At 37.0% G+C, this 17,121-nt stretch overlaps 1 long non-coding RNA gene across 1 annotated transcript; it reads right to left on the bottom strand.

Moving 5' to 3' along the window:
* Nucleotides 1–10,233: 10,233 nt before the first annotated feature.
* LOC310902150 lies at nucleotides 10,234–16,966 on the bottom strand. Its single transcript, XR_014586519.1, has 3 exons — nucleotides 16,911–16,966; nucleotides 13,869–13,967; nucleotides 10,234–13,032 (listed from the first exon to the last, which is right to left on the bottom strand). It is a non-coding gene; the product is annotated as an uncharacterized lncRNA (long non-coding RNA).
* Between the last annotated feature and the right edge of the window lie 155 nt (nucleotides 16,967–17,121).

The following is a 17,121-nucleotide window of genomic DNA, read 5'->3' on the forward strand; positions in this document are numbered from 1 at the left end:
AATATAGTAAGCAAGCATGCACATGCTAAAAATGCTTTTGTGGATTGGATGACAATTACAAATGAGAATATACCTCTAGTTACAATGAACACGAATATACTATATGCATTTACTACTTTGACTTCCATTTTAAGAATGTACACCATGAAATGTATGAAATTTCTTTTTGAAATTTCTCTTTGGTCACATGTGCTGGACTTCCAAGATTGTGGAAAATGAAGAAAATTGAAAAAGTGGTTGTTTATGTACATAAGACTCTATATGGCTTTCTACTGTAGTTTTGAAAGCACTGTTCTTTGTTGTGGTTGTATTGGGTAGCAGTATTTCAATTTGTAAGCATTTTAAGCATATGCTCAAGTAGCATGGGAGAGAGGAACATGATCCTTTACCTTTGTTTTGATTTGTTAATCCAAAAATTGTGAAGAACCCTTTCATGCTTTTCTGTGGAGTACAATGCTTTGAAATTCTCATACAGGGTAAGTTATAGTGTAGTAGCCTTTGGCAATATGGCCAGGATACAAGACCTCACAGAAATAACAAATGTGAAAAAAAATAATTGATGAAGCTGGAGAAAAAGTAGATGGTGGCAACACACTGCAAGATTGTGACACACAGGCTGTTCAGAGTTCACAAAACTAAAGGTAGATTTGTGTGGGTCGTGTGGATTATGTAGATGGAGAGTGTCCTTTTTGAGATTGCACTGCGAAGCCTCTCAAGTCCTACAACCCTCTGTACACATCCTATTTCCCAATCTGTAACTCAGAGTCCACAGAAAATAACAGTTAAAATTTCCCTCTTTTTAGTACAGTGATGAAATCTCTAGCTGTGTTGTCTATGGATTTTGAGCTATCTTTGCCTAAAAAAATCATCCTGTGAGCTATATTGCTTTACGCTGTTTTAGTACTTTCTAGTGTTAAATAAATAAATAAATAAATAAAATGAATTTTGCTTTACAATCACATTTACCTTAGTTTTCACTTTTTTATGTTTGTAAGTTAATATGCCATAAACAAGGTAATTGTGAGAAATAAATTATGTGGGCATGGGAATAGCAAAAATAGTATCTAACTTTTTTTTTTTTACTTTTTTTTTTTTTCCCCTGTTAGGAAACTCACTTTCACTGATGCCCTTTGGGTACGATAAACTGTCTTTATTTTTAATTCCTAATTCCACAGTGACTTTTCTGAATATCATGTGTTTTTTTTTTTTTTTTTTTTTTTTTTTTTTATACTACTCACTCCTGATCTCTTCCAGGATGTGAATTCGAAGTTTGAATGTCTTGTTTGTGACCTGACTGTTACATTTTGTTGTGGTTTAATGCAGCAGACATCTCAGCACCACACTCTCTCACAGTGCTCTCTCACTCTCCCAAGGTGGAATGAGGGAGAGAACCAGACAGGTAAAAGTGCGAGAACTCAAGGGTTGAGATTAAGACAGTTCACTAGGTAAAGCAAAAGCCATGCATGCAAGCAAAGCAAATCAAGAAATCCATTTGCTACTTCCGATCAGAAGGCAGGTGTTCAGCCACTTCCAGGAAAGCAGTGCTCATGACATGTATCGGTTTCTTGAGAAGACAAACGGCATCACTCTCAGCGTCCTCCCCTTCCTCCTTCTTTACCCCAGCTTTTTTGCTGAGCATGATGCCATGTTTTATGGGACATTCCTTTGGTCAGTTTGGGCCAGCTGTTGTGGCTGTGTCCAGTCCCAGCTCCTGGTGCACCCCTATCCTCCTCACTGACAGGGCAGCACAAGAAGCAGAAAAGTCCTTGGCTTTGTGCAAGCACTGCTGAGCAACAACTAAAAACATTGGTGGTGTTATCACCAGTTTTCATCAAAAATCCAAAACACAGCATTGTATGAGCCTCTACAAAGAAAATTAACTCTTTCCCAGACAAAACCATGGCACATCTGAAAACTCATTAGTAAGGTTAGTCTTATTCATATTGGTGCAATTAAAACCAGAACAGGGTCCAAAGCATTTTCTGTTTGTTGTAGTGTCTCGTTTTCTCATTAATCAGAACACAATCCCCTCCAGAACTCTCCCCAGTACAATGTTGGTTGATTTCTTTCTGCCAAATAAAATTGTTTCCAGGTTACGTTGACCTACTTACATTAGACAAATTATGAATTGATTTTCTCACTCTGGATTCTGAGGTATCAGGATACAAATTGAATCACCACTTACCTTCTATAAATTGCCCAGATAATTTCTGATGTTTCCACATATTTCTTTTGGATACACAAATTTCCATGTTGCCTTTTTAAAGGACTCTTGTATTTTACGCTGGCCTTCTGTTTAAAGGCCATGACCTGTTTTTTCATTGCCAGCACTTTCATAGTTGGCCTCTTGTTCTATTTAGAATATTTTCCTAGCTGTGTAGTAGCTTTTGTCATAAGGTCCAAAACTTATACAATGTGCAGGACTATATTTTCTTCTATGGAAATGCCCTATTGAAATTCAGAAGTGCTAACTTTCAAAATTGTTCCCAACAGTGCTACCACTGTTGAGATAGCGGTGCCTTTTTTGGATGATTTTACAGTCGTCATTTGCTTCTGCAATAGAATGGAATAGTTCAAATAACCTAGAGCAATGCCGGTTCACTTCTATAAGCTGATCCTCAGGTGGTTCCCTCCCTCCTCTCTCCTCCCAATTCTTTTGCCTAAAAGCTTTTTCCCAGCCATCACTATCTTTACATACTGCCAGGATCCTGCAACTCTCTCTTCCTACATAGCAAGAGAACTCCTATCTTATGCTTTTATGTTGCAGAGATGATGTTGACTTCTGATTCAGTGATTCATAATGAAAACAGATACTGTTCTTCTCTGCAGTACAGCATGTAGGGAAAACATAAATGTGGCTTATACCTTTTATGGAAAGCCCTGCTAAGTAACAAATAAATCTGGAAGATTAATTCTCATACCTCTTGCAAGTGGAACATCCTTAATTATGTCATATTCTAACAACATAGCATGGAAAACACATGTAATAAAACCACATGCAAGCACATAGGAATGTATCTCACTTGCTAGTCATCCTAATTTGCAGAACATTTATTGCACCGCCATTAAGCAGAGAGTACATGATCTGTCACGCATACTGGAGAGACATCTTCCCTTTGGCCTGCTGTGCTTAAACATTAATAGAGGACTGCTGTAGCTGGATGATGCCAAGCAGGGTTCTGAAATTCACTTCTCTATGAACAAAAGCCGGCCCAGCATCATGCACACAGACAGCTGAAAGAGAAAATAGAAATTATTAGAAATTAGGAATTATTAGAAATTCTAAAAGAGAAATGAATGCCAAATAAATTTTCCACTAAATTATTATATACAGTAAAACCTACTAAAAATATAGAGTATTTATTGCTTGTGAGCACAGGAAACTTGAGGGAATTTTACAGATCACAGCAAAATCATGCAGCTGAGACTTTTAAGGCATCAGTGAAAGATAAAATTTTTCAAGTGTTTATGGCCCATCTCCTGAAATTGTTAACCTAGAGAAAACAGATATATCTGAATATTTTCAATTTATCTTTATGGGAAGTCAATATGTGTTTAGATTTCAATATGTGCTTGAACACTTTCCTTGTTGGAGATGCTTTCGGGTGGGGGAAAAAGACTCACACACACAAAAAAAAAAAAAAAAAAAAAAAAGTCAAACAAACAAAAGAACCCGTTTCCATCAGTTATCTGAGATTTAATATATTTTTTAACTTTAACTTTGTAAATTGGGAAGCTACTTTAATAATATCACTCTGAAAATGCACCATGTGGAGAGGGGTTCAAAATTCTTTTTGGAAGCCTGACTGATCTTGGTTATTTCTCAGGAAAAAAAAAAAAGGAATGAAACTGAAGAACAAATATATAACAAAACAGAAATATTTTTAGTGGTAAAGAGGTAACATGGGCAGAAAAGCAAGGCAAGGAAAAAAATAAGCAAGTTTAAAATTCTTCGTTAAGAAAAGGTGAAGAATTTACAGTTATATTCTGTCTTCAGTAATTGAGTTATTTTCTTCCTGCAGATCCCTTGTGCTGCTTCCTGTTGCAGGCCCTAATTGTTTTGTTGTTGTTGTTGTTTTGTTTGCTTGTTTGCTTGCTTGATTGTTTTTTTAATGTTCTATAAGCCTGCCATTATGGTGTCAGATAAAAAACAAATAAAATAAAACCATTGATCCTTTAATCCTAATAAAATTGGAAATGGTAGTATGCATTTAAATTGTTCAATAGCTATCTCATTGGCCAAAACAATCCACAGTCTTACAGATATTTTTCATAATATATATACATCTTTGAATTACCCTCACAGTTCATTATTTCTTGTTTGACTGTAGTATTGGATGTGAATAATTATACTGCTTGTACATAATATTTCTTATCTGAGCTTCATAGAAATTTTGTGGTTCCATAAAGTATGCATTATCTACTTAAAACCAGTGTCATGTGATTTTTTTTCCTAGGTTGTTATGGCCACAAATTTAAGTTCTGATTGCAGTAACCAAATCAAAAAGAAAGAAAGAAAGAAAGGAAGGAAGGAAGGAAGGAAGGAAGGAAGGAAGGAAGGAAGGAAGGAAGGAAGGAAGGAAGGAAGGAAGGAAGGAAGGAAGGAAGGAAGGAAAGAGAAAGAAAGAAAAGTTTTTAGAATTGTGTTTTCATCTCTATCAAGTGGAAGACTTCCTGGAAAGTCAGTCAGATTATATTCAGACCACTCTGGAAGTGTTTCACCCTTCCTGTGACGTTCCAGTATAAGAGTGGGAAGTAGAACATGCAGTTTCTTAATAGAGCATTTATTTTATTTTACTACTTGAGAGAGAGAGAGAGAGAGAGAGAGAGAGATGAGGGGGCTCAGGGAAAATGTCCAGGGGTGGGGAGCTGCAAGGAGGTGCCCAGCCAGCCCTGAGCTCTGCAGCCTTTGCGGACACTTCCTGAAGACTAACATTCCCAGGAATCCCTGAGGAAATCTCTCAAAATGACTGTCACAAAACCTGTGTCCAACCTTAATGGTTCTCTGAAATATTTCGATCAGATTTCATCTGAGATACAAGGGAAAGACGTTTCCTTTGATTAACAATGACTGGATTTTACGTAATCTAACACAGGAAACTCCATCCTTTATCTCAATGTACATGTAAACAGGGAAGCAGTTTCTGTTATCTGCAACTCATGGTGCTAACTTGCTTTCAACAGTATTGTAACTAAAATCTTCCACAGAAATCTTCAAACACTCAGCAATAGTAAGGAAAATAGTACTGTTAGAACAGTATAAAATTCAACCAAAGAAAAGAAAAAAAAGAAAAAAAAAAAAGAAAAGCTGAATTCTGCCCTGTTTTACAATTACTTTGACCTCTATAAACACGAGTGTTTAGAAATTATACTCAGTGGACTAGTTGTGTTTATTACAGAGAGCTGGGTGATCACCAACCACAGGAAGTTTAGCAAAAGCAAGTGCCAGGTCCTGCACCTGGGACAGGGCAACCATGGCTATACGTACAGACTGGGCAACGAGACGCTGGAGAGCAGCCCCGCAGAGAGGGATCTGGGGGTTGTGGTTGACAGCAAGTTGAATATGAGCCAGCAGTGTGCCCTGGCAGCCAGGAGGGCCAACCGTATCCTGGAATGCATCAAGCACGGCATCACTAGTCGGTCGAGGGAAGTGATTGTCCCACTCTACTCTGTGTTGGTGCGGCCTCACCTCGAGTACTGTGTGCAGTTCTGGGCACCACAGTACAAAAAGGACATTAAACTGTTGGAGAGTGTTCAGAGGAGGGTGACGAAGATGGTGAAGGGCCTAGAGGGGAAGACATGAGGAGCGGCTGAGGTCACTGGGCCTGTTCAGCCTGGAGAAGAGGAGGCTGAGGGGGGAGCTCATCGCAGTCTACAACTTCCTTGCGAAGGGAAGTGGAGAGGCAGGTGACCTATTCTCCATAAACACCAGTGATAGGACCCACGGGAATGGTGTTAAGCTGAGGTACAGGAAGTTTAGGCTGGACATCAGGAAGAAGTTCTTCACCGAGAGGGTGGTCACACACTGGAACAGGCTCCCCATTGAAGTAGTCACTGCACCAAGCCTGTCTGAATTTAAGAAGCGTTTGGACTGTGCACTTAGTCACATGGTCTAAACTTTTGGGTAGACCTGTGCGGTGCCAGGAGTTGGACTTGATGATCCTTATGGGTCCCTTCCAACTCGGGATATTCTATGATTCTATGATTAATTTCATTTTGTGAAGTATTTGTTTTTAAAGATATTTTCGTCTTACAAACTGTAGCTTTTCTACACCCCCAATTCTTGTGAAAAGTTTTCCAAACCAGAAAGCTCTTACGCACTGTGATATGGTTGTATTTCACCAAGTTTTATTGTTTCCCATCCAAGTTCTTTTTCAAGTTTCAATGCAGTATGAAGTAGAAAACATCATTTCTAGGTGCTACAGTCTTAGTAAGTGTGTAAGCTAAATGCTTTTGTCATTAGCTTTCATTAGCAATATAACCTAAATTGATTTTTAATGGGAAAATTTAATTAAAACTATTTTAAATAGCTATTTTATTAATAATATGTTGTATCGAAATATCTCCAAATTAGATAAATAACCAGTATAAAGGGTAGAGAAAATTTAGTATATTTACAGCATGTTACTATTGCAGGGTCCATTTTATAGTGGGTTGAACATGTAATATTTATTTTTGATAGTTACTAGAGAAATAATCCCTTTGAAATACACACTACTAAGAAATGGCACTGAGAAGATGGTAATAAGAGGTGAAAACTAGTGGGAACATGAGGTCAAAGACTCATGAAATACAACACAGGTCAATATCGATGCTGGTGAGAAATTATTTGGAATAACTGAACAATAAAGCATTTGTATAACACTGTAACATAATTCTCAAGTGAACAGCAATGGAAGGTGCAAACTATTATTTTCTACAATCAGTAAGCAAAATGAACAAGAGAGGTTTTATTCTGCACTATTTGGGTTGGGAAAAAAAAAAAGAAGAAGCTTTATGGTCCACATTTTCAAAAATAAATAGAGTAAATACAAATTATAATCTAAACAAGATTTAGATTGAAAGATACAATACACACAGCATGTGGAGAACCACAGGAAAAGTAGCTAGCATTAGCGAACAGATTTCAGTTTGGATTCCAGTTGTGGACTATTTTCATGGAAAAATGCCCACACAGATTTGAAGAGGTAGCCATGTGGAAACTTAAAATACTTCAGGTATGTCTTACTAATCATTCTAAAGGGGAAGGCCTTGTTAATTCCCTCATACAAGTACAGAAAAGCTACCTTACTGTCTGAGAACAGAGGAATTCTTCAGTTTGTGCTAAAGAGAATTGGATTAATGAGATTAATGGTCCATGGGTACGTGATAAATTCCCGCTGCCAGAGGCCACATAGGCTTCAGCACTCACATTCCTGAGCTGGGTGCTCCTGGCCTGAGGCCCAGCGAGCCAGCAGGGCCCAGCTCTACCTACCTCCTGCCATGGGAAGGACATTCAAATCAAACCCTCTCTGCTGCAGCGCAACAGAGAACACCAGGAGCCATAAATGTGCTTCAGTTTGGGCTTAGAGAGCTCTGCAGGGTAAATGAGGAAGGGATAGTTAGTCAGTTCGGTCTCACCCCTGACAGTGAAGACATGTTGACTTCGCCCTACTACTGGCTGTTCCTTAATAGCTTTCACATGTCCTTATCCACAGTTCAGGTGCAGGCGTGAATCACTGCTGGTGCCCTGAGGCTGTTCTCTGAAACTTTGCCAGGAGTGAATTTGCTTTGGTGTCTCAGAATTTGTTCCTGTCACAGAGGCTGATCTAGGATTTAAATGCAGCGTGCAAGTTGACAGCAGCTCCTTTTGCCCCCTGGCTTCTCTGTTCAAGACAAAACTCACAGTCTGTACAGAGCCTGGCAGAATGCTAACATTTTCTGTCTGTTTTTCCCTTCTGTTGTATTTCCATTTTCTAAAAATATCCTCTTAATAAATAATATATATATATATATCAGTCACAAGTTGGATAAACTGGAATACAATAGCTGTTGCATTACTAAATTATCAATCATTCATCTTTTTGAAACGGAGTCTGAACAAAATGAATCCTAATATACTGCTTTTACACTTTTTTTTTTAGTTAGTTATCATTGTTCAGAGATGGTAGACATTATTTTATTGAGTTTGATGAATGATACTCCAAATTATCTGCAAACTAACACTTAATTTTATTCCATTAAATCCTTTGGGTTTGTCATTCAGTTGTATTTTATGACTGTACCTGTCTAGTCACCTTCAGATGATGAGTTGCCTGTCTAGTTTGCAGAAGGCAGGACATAGGCAGTCTGCAGTATAGCATTAATGATCTGCCTGTCCATTGAAGGCAGAGAGGAGAGTACTGCTGCTCTTTTCTGAGATGGTAATCTATCTTCTGTGACAGCAAAGTAGCAATTTAAAGGAACAGAACTAAAAAATATTCCTGGAAGCCCATAGGACTTAACTAGGCAAAAGCAATTAAAAAAAAAATAAAAAAAAAAATCGCCTACTTTATTTGATTTCTCAGGAGTTGTAACACTACTCAGAACTGGGTCTAATAGGGTTCCCTTGTGAATCGTGATGTTTCGGCTCTGTAGAGCATATCTTGATTAGCATATGTTTCTTCTAAAAATATATTTTGAAACCCCCCAGGACTTGCCATATGTTTGCAAGCCATGCTAGTGTTTCAACCTTGCATTGGTGATTTTAGGACAAAACCTTCACTTTTTACTATTGTGGGAGGAGGTCTAGCTTTGTCTGAAAATCTTATCTCCAGTGAAAGCTTAGAAAGGCCATTAGTCTGCACCAGAGCACAGCAGAAACTAAGAGCTTTCTCAAAGTGAAAGTGAAGACTGAGCTAGCTTTGAATTTAGAGATAGACTAGTTGAGAAACTCCTGAGGAGCAGAAAATTTAATCAGAATTCTCAGGTTTAAATTTTTATTTTTTTTTAAAAGATGTTCTTTTCTTTGACATCCAGGATAATCAGGAGATTATAAAGGCACAGGGGTGGTAAGGTCAGCTTGAGTTGTAGAAAGAGTACCAGAAGGGTACACTGCCAGATCTTGTTCTTTGATGTGGGCATTGCCTTAACTTCATCCCTATCTGTACAGCAAACTCAAACAGATATCTAGGCATACTGTGCCCCTAACATGGCATTCTCATTTGGGGATTTCATGGCATAAAGGATAGTCCTGTACTGTGACCTCCATCCTTAATCATCCATGGAGGCTGTACAGGCCTCAAAAGAGTGGCTACCTGGGGTTCTTTTCAGATAGTTCTTCAGTGTGATTTCAACTGGTCCAGAGCCACCATGTTCTGGCCACCTTCTTGGCAGCTGGTCCGTTTGCAGGACCAGTGCAATGTGGTTGCTTAGGAGGTTCCACAGAAAAGGAAGTTCTCAGTGGTTGCTGCCACTGAAAAATGCATAGAACACAACTGAACATGTTACATTTCCCTTTCCCAGTCTGACATGCCCTTGTTCCTCAGCCAAGTCACTGTGAGGCAAGAATGTAAACACAGAAGACATCCTCTCTTGGCATGACTCATCTTAATTTAGACTTAATCTAACTAGCTTTTCATACTGTCTGATGTATCTTCTTCATACCATAGAAAATGAAAAAGTACTTACACTGCAGGTAGATTAGTACTTCAGGACTTGCCTTGTCTAAAAAGAAATTTTATTTATGCAGTTAAAATAAAGCATTTAGAAGTAACCAAGTTCTAACAAACAAAATCCATCTGACAGCAGTGCTTCTTTATAACCTTTGAAAGATTATACTAATTACTTTACGTTTCTTTGAGTCATTAACTTTCAATATAATTTAAAATCTAAACTTGTTTTTCATTATCAGTACATTATTCACAAAGTAAAGATGACATAAAAGTCTTAAATAATTTTTGAATTCTTAAATAATTCTTGTTTTCCATATCAGTGAAAATAAAGAAAAGACTTTTGTCTAAAAGCCTAATTTTCAGGTTTAGACAATCAATTTAATAGCAGTTCAATTGTCTCTCTGGGATGTGATGAAAGGAATTAAAAATTTTTATTTAATTTATGAAGAACAGAGGATCAGCATAGATCAGTAGAACATTTCAGATAGTATACTTGTCATAGAAAATGTGATAGCTATTCATAGCTCTTTTTGATATTCATGATGAATTATAAGAAAGTATATATATATATATATTTTTAAAAGGACTTTAGACCTTTAGACTAAATGAAAGTTATTAGAAAACAAACAAACAAACAACTGTTCCATCTGAAATTGTGACTCAAAATATGTCTTTACCTAAAAAATGTGATGGCATCTACTTTTAGATCATGTTCCTATTATTAAAATCTCAAGAGGCCTCATTTGCAAATTTCAGTTATGCAAATACAACTGTTTAGTGAAGCAGGGGAGCATTCCTGTGACATTGTACACAGAAGAAAAAATAATGGATTATCCTTTGAAAAAATTTGCAAAATGAATTACTTAAATCAGTTCAGAACTATGTAGTCAGCTGAGACAGCTAAAACCAGGATGAAATATGAGCTAGGTCCCCAGTGGCGTGGCACTGCCCGGTATTTGGAACCTTGTGCTGAATACTATTCAACTGTCTGGAGTCAAAAAAATAGTTTCTAACAGACAAAACAACACTGTTTAATCAACACTATTTTACTGTTGAAAATGTATTCTTTGCAGTTGTCCTGGAGGTGATGTGGATGTGTATTATGACCGATATATTCCCTTCCTACTGACTCACGGAAGTCACCCTAACATTTCCCAGTACACCTCCTAAAGAAGCACTGCCTGAAAAAATCGTACATTTCACAAGAACTACTATAAAGGCCTCAGTCTCACATTTTGTAAAGTAGTCCTTCCAGAGTTTTTTGGACCTTTTCTTTTGTGTGTTTTACCATTTCTTTCCATCAGGAGGATAAGGAAATTGCAATACAGATGGATGACCTCAGGAGCAGAGAACTCCATTGTTTTGAACTGGCTATACTAAGAGAGAAAACAGTATTTTGATGTTTGAAAAATTTCCAACCAACTCAATCAGGAGGTTGTGTGGCATGCTTCTGATAGCTAAAACAGGGCCTGGACAAATTTGAGTTTAAAATGAAAGTTACCTATATGAAAGCTAAAAGCTGTCCAGTTTATCCAGTGTGTTCACAGTATGCCAAGTTGAATCAATGTTTTTGCCAGAGGAATGCCATGATTTGGACACTTCTTTGATACCATGTTAATATCTGTTGATATCATGTGAATATGGGCTCATTGTAATATGTGAATCCTAGCAGAAATAGATGAAAATTAGGATTCTTTTTTCAGTATAATTTTCTGAGGTTGAGACTGATAAAATGCTTGGTAGGCCATCCTTCAGCATTTTTCCCTGGCCACAGCTTCCACAAAATTCTAGGCTCTGTGACCCAAAGGGAGTCCTGGTGAGCATCTTATAGTGATGATTCCTGTTTCACCACCCAAGGACAGATTTCCAGGAAAGGGACACAGGCTATGATTTAAGAATAAGACTGTGTGTCAGTCAGCACCTTATGCCAACCTGCTGCTCTTTCAGTTGTCTTGCCTTGCTTCTCCATGTTAGTGCTATCTGCAATCAGCGGGAGGAAAAGTCCCTTTAACTGGCAGCTTTGCAAAATTTATTCCCTGATAGCTCAGCTCCAGCCAGGCAACGCTGCTGCACAACAACGATAATGTAACTGCTCTGCTTCCCTCCAACGGAGACCAATAGGCATAGTTGTGGTGCACCTTTCCTGCAGCCACAGCTGCCAAAGAAAACTGGTCCTAGCAACCCCCGCCATTATTCCCACAGGAAACAGATTATATGATACGGAGCAAAAGCAGTTCTGTAAATGCTCAAACTAAAAATTCTTTCCATTACAGAGAACAGCTACAGCAAGAAGAAAAGCTATTTATCTCGCCTTACATTGGTAAAAAAAAAAAAAAAAAATCCCCCCAAATCCTCTTGGATATTTCTCTCACATCAAAGCATTTCCAGCTACATACTAGGCTAGATCACTTCTCAGTTAGGATGGGCATTAGTGGATGGTGCAGCCACTTTCACAAATCTCATCTTCTTTATAAAGGTACTTTAAGCACTGTAACATTCTTAATCACCAGTTAGAGATGTTTAAAAAAACCCAGAAAGGATAACTCTGTCTCTGTCCTTCACCTGCTTATCTGTACTTGTCAAACAGCTTTTGCTGAAATCTCAAGTGCAGATTATTGTAGAATTAAACATGTCACTGCAGCTAACTTCAAGATCCCATCATTTTTCAAAGGTTTAGGTAGACTTCCAGGTTACTTGTGGGACATTTTCTCCAAAGTTGTTTTACTAGAAGTCGTACTTTGACAACATCTGTACTTCTAGCCTATGCATGTTATTATACAATGGAAAATGCTGACCGTTGATTTCAGAGTGAAGATGGCTATAGATATGCTTTTCTGTAGCCTTCTACAGCTCTTTAGAAAATATTGTGCTTTCTGTCTATGACTCCACAAACTATGTGGAGAGCTTCTGGCTTTCCTTGCAACCTGCCATCTTCCCTGCAAACTAAATAGGATTCTGAAACAATGAACAAATGGGAATTTTTACACAGAAAGCATCATGTTATGTTACCTGTCAAAGCAGAAGCAACTTAACTGCAAAAGAAGTTTTGAAGCCAACATAAGCAAGCCCACAAGTAAGAGGAGATGGTGCACCTCCAACAGAAATGTACCTAAGAGCAGTATAAAATTGTGAAAAGGGAAAGTGACTCATAATGGAGGTCACTAGTGAGTCCAAACAGCAAGGACTTTGGAGATGAAAGTGGGAGTGACGACTATGGGAAGCCACTCCATTTCAGGAACCACTGTGATTATTCTGATCAAACTGGAAACACAGGAGGAGGCTTTCCTGTCCTCTCTTTGGCTGCAGATTCCCACGATCATTTGCTGCTGGGCCTGGCCTTCTTGACTTTCTTCTGAAGAGGCCTGCTCAATCTCACCACAACCTCCAGACTCCACATCACCTAAGAAGTTCAGGGAGGAGCATACATATGGGAAAGAGGGGCAGAAAGAAGACACCCACAAGTATCCTTCCAATATCCGCATTAACAATCATCACTTTTCTTTGTTGAATATATTGCCATGCAAGTTACTGTTTTTCTCTGATTTGCAAAGTGTTTTGGCCATTTTCTGAGCTAAATCAGCAATTTGTAATACTGCACTAAAGAGGAGATCCACAACTCATTTTCCATTTGTCTGCCTGTCAGTCTTACATGTTTTATCTAGCTGGTAAGATTGCCACTGACTCATTACTGTGTGCAGCTTGTATGTTAAACTAGATCCTTGCCAAACTTTTCCCACCCTGATGCTATCTTGTGGTATTTTAGATTAATTGGAATTTTAGACTAAGTGAAAGCCTGAGGCATTTAACTAACAAAATGAGATTAGCATAGGCTGAGCCTGTTATTGAGAAGTACTAAACTAAAAGCTTTAATACTCAGGTGTGTAAGATTACTCTTTTTTTTTTCCTTTTTCCTTTTTTTTTTTTTTCCCCCAGCATATAGGTGTGCTGACTCTTTAAAAGTAATTAAAACTTTACCGGCTGTTACATCTGGCAAAACTTTGTAAACTTTATCACTCTGTGATCCCTTTTGCTGTTAGATATATTATTTGTGCATGCTGTTTTCTGATATACTCTCTCTGTGTTCTATAAATTATATGTTTGTTCCACTAATTATGTGTTCTCCATTCCATCTCATCCAATTATAAAGCTGTTTCAGAAGGTTCCTGTTGGACTAAGCCTTGCAAACAAAGCAGACACAGTACAAACATCTTTGCTAGTACATTTCCAAATACTTACTGTGAGTCTATAAGTGAAATCCTGATTCAGAAGTCCACATTACTTAATTTATACAACCTCTTCAGCATTCTGGTGGCTCTCTCTCACCTTTAATTATAACTGTCATAGAAATATTGAATTATTAAATGTTCCAGACAGACCAAAAAATAAAAAATAAAAAATCTGTTGATCTGTTGCACAATGATCATAGCTATTGCATGATGATCATAACTTTCTCTTGGGTTGTAGAAAGCCAGAGAGAATTCTTCTCCAACAAATGGACAAATTAAGACCAATTATTTAGAAAAAGATCCCTGGCAGAGGCAAATATATTTTCAAAGTCTTCACAGTGATTTTTTCACAGTCGAAAGATTCTAAAAACAATGTCTGCTGTGGGATTTTGAGGAAGAAGTTGCAGTTCTGTTCCAGCTTGGTCACCATGTCTTCCTTTTCACACTCAAGGAATCACTAGAGGGACTGATATTTTTGATTTGGTCTTTATATCTGTTTGCTAGATGGAAGCCAAGAAGCAAGAAGTTGTCCAACGCACTGGTGAATTATATGTACAAGGAAAACTGATGTAAAATCGGTGTCTTGAAAGGAGAGGAATAGAGTCGAACAGGCCTGCTATCAAAGTAGTATTTAACCTTGGAGTTGTTGGTATTTACTCTAGACTCAAGAGAATACTGCAGACATGAGTGAGTCTGGGATTCATTTACACTGAACACTGCAGAACTGTTCTTTTTATGTATCATTTGCTTTTACTTTCTGTTGATTGCAAATATGAACTTTAGACTAAAAAAAAAAAAGGAAAGCGGGATTCAATAATTAGATTACCAGGTTACATTATTGAATTATGGTGAATAAACACATTAAGAGTTTTAACTCCCATCTCCTTTGTAGGTGATTTCCCCGTAATATTTGAACAGCTATACTTTTTTAAAAAACAAACAAACAAACAAACAAAAATTATAAAATACTAGAAAATTTATTACAAATATAGTCAGAGGAAAGCACTAATTGTTACAATTTAATATTTCAGCATTTTCTAAGGTACGTGAATCCAAGCACTTTTATGTTCGTATTTCCTATATATGCACCAAATTCAGACTGATTGCAGAACCAGGGTAACTGAGAGTGGCAAGCTCCCTAAAGGGATCTTGGCCTTTTGATACCCAAAGGCCAATCATCTTTTTGGAGCTGTGGCAGCCTCAGAGCCCCAAGTTTTCTCTTATATGACATATGTCAGTGTGCTTTTCCTGTGCATATAACATGGTTCAGGATCTGGATATTTATGATCTCACTCTTTTATATGTCTGTCAACCTATTAGATATTTTGGCACTTAGTATCATAATGTTGATACACCTGTGTGCTCAGTTCTTTTATACAGTTCTTTATGTGGGCCTATGTTTGTTGGTGAAATCAGCAGAGGTGATATAGCAATACACAAAAATGCTACCATTAATACTAATGCTTGTTCCTCAGCTTCACTGAAATGTTTTCTGATAAAGTTTGAACTCCAGAATCCTATAAGTATGTCCCAAGGCAAATTATAGAGAGAAGTACAGTTTTGCTTTCATCGTTTTCATTTGCAAGTATACTGTATATTGTGGTTGCAGATGATATGTATCAATGTTTAACAAGAACATTTTGTGGGCATGCCATACTTCTGAGGAAATTAAAAAGATGGGGAAAACTAGGCCAAGTACTATATAAAAAGATCAAGACCTGCTTAATTATATCTTGTAAACACATTCTTAGTTCTCAGATCTGCATTTGCTGAAATGTGTTTGAAGCTGTTTCACTTTGAGTTAAGCTATTTGATCACCCCCAATCTAAACCTTTCTGATAAAATATCTAAAACATTCATCTTTTATTACCTATAGTAGCAAGATATTACTACAGCAATACAGTAACTTCACGCATTCTTTCACCTTTGACATATTTTTATTACTACTGATGGCTAAAATAATTTTAATCAAACTTTTAGAACAAAATCTGCCACTTTGGCAAATCACCTTCAGTACTGTTTTGTCTTTTCATCAAACAAAAACTAACACTTAAAAAGAAAATTGCAGTGAAGTAGAAAATAATGGTTTTGACTTTTTATTATTAATTAATTAATTTATTTATTTATTTATTTTCCAGAGAAATGAAACCCCAACAATCCCAAGGTTGTCTTTCCTTCCCTAGCTGCAGTAGTAAGTTAAAAGACAAACTTGGTTCAAAGTTCTCCCATTTACGTTACCTTTGTCAAAAGCATGCTTTTTTTTTTTTTTTTTTTTAATAAATAAAAGGAGTTGTAAAGAATCCTTTTTGCCCATAAATTTTAGTCTGGTATACTCTGGCGTACAAGTTTTAGTTGAGTCTCAAGTTAAAGTATTGCAAATATAAATGATTATGCTAATTGTGTTATTCAGCAAGTTCCTATTTAAAACATTACAAATGCAAATTTAATAATACAAGTAATGGTGTATTGAATGGTGTAAATGAATTATTATGCAAAATCAATAATTATTAATTATTATTATTATTATGAAAAATCAAGTACCAAATATTTGAGCTGATCAGTTTGTGAACAGACAAGTATAAAAATTGAGAAGTAGTTTTTTACAATTTAGTGAATAAGTGAAATTAAGATTAATTACCAAATGACCATATGGACAAAGATAGTTATAATGACTTTTGCTTTATAGTAACTACAATAACTATAATTTATAAAGAATTATTCTTTTTTTTTTTTTTTTTTTTTTTTCCCAGTCAGAACTCAGAGTCCTATTTCTAGGAACAAAACTAAGCCCTGTATTCTTATAAAATATAATAATAATAATAAAATAAACAGGAGTTTTTGCCATTACCACGAAGGAAACTATTACTACATAGTAATTTTACTTTAAAAAAAATACATGACAACAGTACATTGTTAACAGTTCTTAGTAGGGTCTGTTTGCAGAAACATAACATATAAGTCGAAAGCAAAGCAACATTTCTATTGAGCTGAAATAGTGATCACAGTTCCTATTCTTAGAAATTAAGATCCAAAATTTAAATAGTTAGCAAACCTCAACATCGATTCAGCATGTTTATTTTTCTCCAGTTTCCCAAGTGAAAAAGAAAATTTTATCTGAGAACAACTGCAGATGGAATTTTGAGATTTCTCCTCTCCTCCCCTCCCCTCCCCTCCCCTCCCCTCCCCTCCCCTCCCCTCCCCTCTCCTTCCCGACCCTCCCCTCGCCTTTAGAAAAGGACCCCCCCCAAAAAAAAATATTTCAC

The sequence above is a fragment of the Anser anser genome (genome assembly GCF_964211835.1).
Source record: "Anser anser genome assembly, chromosome: 1".
Classification (NCBI taxonomy): Eukaryota; Metazoa; Chordata; class Aves; order Anseriformes; family Anatidae; genus Anser; species Anser anser.